The sequence below is a fragment of the Saccostrea cucullata genome, unplaced genomic scaffold (genome assembly GCF_032062105.1).
Source record: "Saccostrea cucullata isolate Sc308-1 unplaced genomic scaffold, CSIRO_AGI_Scuc_v1 ctg898, whole genome shotgun sequence".
Classification (NCBI taxonomy): Eukaryota; Metazoa; Mollusca; class Bivalvia; order Ostreida; family Ostreidae; genus Saccostrea; species Saccostrea cuccullata.
In genome coordinates, this window is record NW_026935768.1 from 434,936 (window position 1) to 442,017 (window position 7,082).

Genomic DNA, 7,082 nt, shown 5'->3' on the forward strand with positions numbered 1-7,082 from the left:
GTCAATTGGATTGCTGCAGTTCAAAATATTGTGGCAAATTTGAAATGCATCCTTATCTGGAGAAGAAGATGAAAATGGAAATGTTGAAAGCCTTTGTAGGTAATGGACTGAATAGGAAAGTCCTAAAATTAAAACAATGAGAGACCTTGTTGGTTTAATCTGATTTTTAACAATATAGTTACAGTACTATAAAAAGATGACTGCATGTATATGTTTTAGCTCTGTATGTTCTTATAATCTGAGAGGAAGACTTTTCCGCTATATGCATGAGGATAATATATTTTTCTACTAAAACTTGAAACGATGTTAAGAGTAAAAAAAAAATTCACACTACATATATATGATATTGCTTGTAGTGTAACATGTAATATTTATAACTTTCAGTTTGTTGATGAAATAATTTCACTGAATAAAATATTTTATAAGAATTTTTTATTAATCTTTCAGTTCTTTGTAAAAGTTGCCCCTCATAAATGCATCAAGGTAACACATAATTATGCATACATTTTATATGTTAAAATGCAATGGTCCTTAAGTTATACATACCAGTACAATATGACAGATTCCCAACAGGAACATAATATACACTGCTTGTTGTTTCATTATGTTCAGTTTTTGCTGCAACCACCTGGAAAAATAAGTCACAGTTATTTCTATAAGTACATGTACATATATATTCAAACTCAGACAGGATAAAAAACATAGTGGAAATAGTTGGAACTTGTACTGAAAATTTCTTTCAATCCCTTTATTCACCAATGGACCTTCAAGGGGCAACAAGAAAGTATGTGTAATACCATATTATCAATTCAAAGCATAGATGTGATACAAAAATATGCATACATGTAACAAAGAAAGAGATATACAGAATTTAACAAGAGGCCCATGTGCCTTATAGGTCACCTGAGTATTGTGTAACAACTTTAAAACAATTAACTTTGGTTTGTGTTTTAAACCAGAGGCCATGAAATTCACAATTCTGAAAGAGACACCATTGCTTATCATAATTATAAACTTAGCATGCTTACTCTATTTACTTAATACCCAAAGGTATATCAGAATAACAAAGAGAAAATTCACTTCCACTTTATAACCAGTTTTGCACCTCACTCCAAAGGAACCACTGGCCCTGGGGCTACATACGTGGTATTTCAAAATTTTGCAAATTTTATCATAAAATGGTTGATTAATACCAAAGAGCAGATTTCAAAGCATTAATTTTAGGGCTGGGACGATATATCGAGATATCGATATATTGTGATATATGTGAGGATGATACACATATCGATACATTTGAAAAAATATCGAAATATCGCCCCAAAAATCTGACTTCTGTTTTTCTTTGTTTATTTAACATTTGGGGTTAATTTATAAAATAAATAAGTTTGTTTATTTCAATGCAAAAAAAGATTTTATAAGCAATTAAACATATCGTGATACATATCGTATCAGGGCTCAAATATCGTGATATGTATCAATATAGAAAAAGGACTGGTGTATCGTCCCAGCCCTAATTAATTTATTTTCAGACTATGTACCCCCCCCCCCCCGACCCAGGGGCATAAAAAATAACCATTTTGCTAGATGCACCTTTCTTCATCATATATAGCCCCACCCTAGTACTAGAACCTCTGACCCTGGGGCCATGAATTTCACAATTTTGGTAAAGGACTCAATGCTCATTACAATCATGCCAATAGGAGTAAAGAAGAATATTTTTAAAGATTGCACTAATTTTAGTGGTTTTGGTCCCACCCCTCAGGCCCCAGGGGGCAGGGACCATGAAATTCACAATTTTTGTTCCCCTTCACCCATAGATGCTTTATGCCAAAATTGGTTAAAATTGGTTGAGCGGTTGCAGAGAAGAAGCTGAAAATGTTCAAATGTTAACACACGAAGCCCAACACCAGGCGAAAACGGATAGCAGTAGGTCACCTGAGTTTACTCAGGTGACCTAATAAACTCAGGTGACCTAAAAATATAAAGAGGGAATCAACCAGATACTGCTAAGATATATTCATTTATCATGTTTATGTAATCTCTTATCACTATTAAAATTTAATTGTTAAATCATATTTACACATATCTGTATACATGCATATACACAGTATACTGTATACAGGGAAATTTTCACCCCATTTTATTTTCGCCCCTTTCACCCTCTTCATGATTGGGCATCAATTTAAAATGGAGCAAATTCAAATAACACAGTATAATTTCTTAAAAAATAACTATGACTGGGCAAATTTAAAATGGGGCAAAATTGTTCGCAAGTGCAAAAGGGCGAAAATAACAGGGGGTGAAAATAACCCTGTATACGGTATCATTATCTAGTTCCAATATCTGCTGTTTTCCAGGGTTTTTTTTATGATTTTGATATTTTACAAGCCAGGAAAACTTTCTTGACATGTAAAATATTAAAATCTTAAAAAAGCCTGGAAAACGAAAGATAATTTGGACTAATCATTATCATGATAATGATGTACTTACGAGGGGTTATCAAAAAGTTCGTGGACTAACGCCATCAAATTAAAACTGCTCAATTAAGGTACATCAATGAATTTTGAAATATCTAGTAAGCATCGTCTTTTCTATCCAAAGAATAAACCACAAATCATGAATTTTATTTTTTAATAAATTAGTAATGTTTTTCTAAGCAATGGTATGTCCAAGCGGTGCAACCTCGAAAACGACGTTTTTTCGACATATGTGTAACTGAGAAGAACTCATTTGATATGATTATTTGACATCCAAAAATCCTGTTAATTCAGGTATGTGTTGTGACACAATTGTTCTATAAAATACTTAATTTTTCACTTAATTCTGGACGTTCTTTGAAATTTTATCGTAAATTTTACACGGAATGTCTAAACAAATGAGGCCTTGAAAATGACGTCAAAAGGGGGGAGGGGTTTCCGTTTCCAACATTATATTATGTTTTGCCCCTGAAAAAAATAGTAGAGACCTAAAATATGTTGAAACTGGCTACAGAGAAATAATATGCATCTAGAGTACTTGTCTTTTAATGTCAAAATAGATTCAAAGAATAAAGGGATACACAGTTAATGTCGATTTGCAGTCAAGGTGTGAAAAATCAATCCCGTCAAAAATGACGTTGATCATGTGTTGTAGATATTGAACTCCCAAAAGCAAAATATGCCGGCACAATCAAGCGCGGATCTCTCCCAATGTATTAATCCATTTGAAATATTATATTCATTGAAGGCCACTGTTCATGACATTGTAAAGTCATACATGTATAAACAAGGCGGGTTTAAGTCCTTTCTCAGCTCTAGGGTTTCTCATCAAGAAAGTGTATGAGGTTGAAGAAGCGGACAATGAAAAAACAATGACGTTATCGGACGTCATGAAAATAAACGACGACAGCGCCGGGTGATCATATATTGTCGTTTTCATTTTATAATAATTTGGAAAATAATGAACGTATCAGGCTAAAATTTTCAACATTTCTTTATTTTTTGTTGTTTTATGTTCCATATAAATTTTGAAAGCACAGACTACATAGTACTAATTTTATAGCCTCAGTCCACAAACTTTTTGATAACCCCTCGTACATATATAAGGCCAAAAATAAAAATAGTCTTGTTTCCTGCTACCCGACCTACCCTATTTTTTTGCACCCGACCCTAAAGTTTTTTTTAGCTTTTGGGGAAAAAAATGGAAATTGCAGGAATTTTATGATCCAAAAGTGAAAAAAATATATATATATTAAAACTGTGTTTCATGAAATATATGTTTAAAATATGTTCTTTTATAACATTCCACTTGAGTTGTGCATCAAAAGACATGAAATTTCTTTTCAAAAAATAATATTGACCTAGTTATGACGTTTTATTTGGTTTTGTAGTAGTTCATATCCAAAAAATACCTTTGGAAAAAATAAAATAAATTAAAAAAATAAAATAATTTTATTATTTTTTTTGGTAGCAGGAAACAAGACTATTATTTTTTTGGGCCTAATATGTACTCCTATTTTGTCATGTTTGATGAGGGGGTAGATTCCATTACTTTCCAACTTTCTTTTACAACCATTTTAATACAGTACCAATTTACCATTATAGCTACAGGAAAAGTGGGAGGAGGAATTAAGAGCTCTTCAATATATAAACATTTTGCCTAAAATTGTAACTTGTGAAAATCCCTTTCTAATACATAGGTAATCTAAAACTAGTGGCCTTTTCTAATAATCTATCAAACATGGCATACATTTGATTGTGTGTGACTCTGTGTGTGTGGGGGGGGGCGTTTTTTCCAAATAAATAATATTGAAAATAATTTGTACTTGCCCTTGTTGCCTGGACAAGAATTAAAGAAAATATGTCCTATATCTAGTAGAAATACTGCAGTAAGTAATCTGTCCTTCACTGTATACATATGAAAATAACTCGGGAGATATATGCCACCCCCCCTCCGTCCCTCCCCGAGCCCAAATCGAATCAAAAAGTCGTCTCCTCTTACCCTATACGGTGCAGCAAACTGTCAAAAGCTTTATGGCCTACACCCTGAAAATCAAAACCATCATTATTATTGTTGTCGACCCATCAGTCAGTCTATCGTACTTTTCCAAGTTTACGAAATCCATACATGTATCATGATTATATTATACATGTACTTAGTACTTAACGTACCTCACATTTTCCCACTAGTAAAAAAAATTACAGAAATGAATCCTACTAGTCATATCTTCGCCATGCAAAGGAATGTACAAATGGATTAGATCTACATGAGTGTTTTCGTACCACCTTAAAACAGGAAACTTCTACTTTCGATCTGAATGATGTGTAGACAAGTTATCTTTCTTGCAATAGGCTACCACTACACTGTCAATGTGCTCCGTGCACTACGCACTGGGCAAGCACTGTAACATTTTGAAGTTTAAATGGATATACTGATGATATTGTAATCTTCTCAGCAAGCATTCTCAGTCTATTGTTCAAACTGGAAACTTCAAGTTAATGTAGATAAATCTAAAGTTCTGATATTTAATTAACTCAAATGCCAAGCCTCAGGGAATGAATTTAGTTTTAATGGTATATAATGCAATACAAATTGTATCAAGATACTGGTATTATGATGAAATGTAATTGGAAGTTTAATTTAGCAAGAGCTGTACTTATTGAAAAGGTTAGAAAAGCATGTTTTAAAACGAAAAGAATTATTGGATTTGATATCTCATGTAAACTTATAGAAAAAACTTTTTGATGCTATTGTACATGTTGTAATTCCAGTTCTGATAAACTATTGTAGTGAAATATGGGGAGTGGATCTCTCATCCAAAGATATTTCAAATATTGAAAATTTTCACTTAAATTTATTAAAGACATCCTTGGAGTGCACTGCAAAACATCTAATGCTGGTTGTTTAGCAGATTAAAAGACTACCGCTTTGGTCCATTTCCCTCTCAAGTGTCAAATTAATTGGAATCACCTGAACATGCTGAAAACTTCTGATTCTTAGGCCTTTAAACTTTACCAATCCACAAGTAACTGTAATTCTTGGACTAAGAAATTATTTTCTATTCTTTAGAACTATTCTAGATAATCTTGGATACTCAAACATTACAAAATATACAGGTTCCATCCAACACCTTTTACCAAACATTAAACAAAGAATCGATCGGTGCACTCAGGAGCAAAAATTAAAAATCTTTGGTTCAGAAAAACTTGATTTCTTCAAGAAAGTATACTTAGGAAAAAGAAGTCCTTATGTTGATTTACTCAAAAAAAGATCGGAGAGATCCTCTCTCAAAGTGGTAGCATTATATAGACTAAGCGCACATAAACTTGCAATAGAAAGTGGTGATATATTTACACATCAAGAAATGAAAGATATTGTAATGTTTGCAATACTGGTGTGATTGAGGATGAAATACATTTTCTTTTTCACTGTATATTCTAAGCTAAGAAACACATTCTTTAGTAATATTAATAACATAACAAAGAATAATAATAATCTTAGCAATGAAAAAAATATGTCACAATTATATCACAATATGTAAACAGTAATATACAATTAAAAGTCTTGAAAGTTAATACCTTTAAATTTATCAGAGACTGCTTTGAACTTAGAAGTCAATTACTTGACAATTCTTGGTAAAAACTATGTAAACGTTATTATTTAATGATGTTCAGTGGGCCTTTGCCAATTATTGTAATTGTGTTTGTACCAATTCCCCATTTTAAAAAGTGAGTTATCTCCCCTAAAAATCGGAACTCTTCAAAACTAGCATAACTTCCGCGGACTACACGTTACGATAATCAAAATAGTGATCAACTTTGCATTAAAAATTTTGAGGAAATTGCAATTTTTTTTAGATAATTGATTTTATAAAGGGTCTGTTGCCTCTCCCCCTTTTAGAAAGCTATACGAAAATCTTTAAAAGTGTGTGTAATGTTTTTTCTTACCTGGAAAAGTTAAAGAAACTTATTTCAGTATGGCATACAATACTACATTTCCCTTATATAATTACCGTAGTATAAACTGTGTGTGTGTTTGCTGTCTTTCAATGAACATTTAATTTTCAATAGAAAAAGTAAAACATAAACATGAATAACACTTGAGAAAAGAACGTTTTCCGTTAATTAACAAGAAATACGCTAGGAAATTATTGTATCAATTTCGTGTTTCTGCTGTCAATTCTCTGATCTAAAACAAAATGTGTATTTTACTCGGGAATATGCATGTACATATGCTTAGATCCTGCACTAAAACTTTTATTAAATGCAGCTCAGACTTTATACGACATATGTAACACGAATTCAGGTCGATGCTATTTTAATTAGTCTTTCTTCGTTACATATGAGTACATGAGATTAAATTATTCATTTAGAATTCCATTCAAAGTTTTAATACTATACATGCAGTGAATAAATTATTTTACGAATAAAGAATTCTGGAAACACGGTTCATTCAAATGAAATAAGCCTTTAATTGTCACAAAATGGTAAAAGTGACATACAAGGCAAAAATGCAGTTTCTTACAGAACTTTTATATGCAGCAATTTCAGGGGTAAAACTGTAGATGGACAAAGTCTCCAAAAATTCCTAGAGATGCAGAGAAG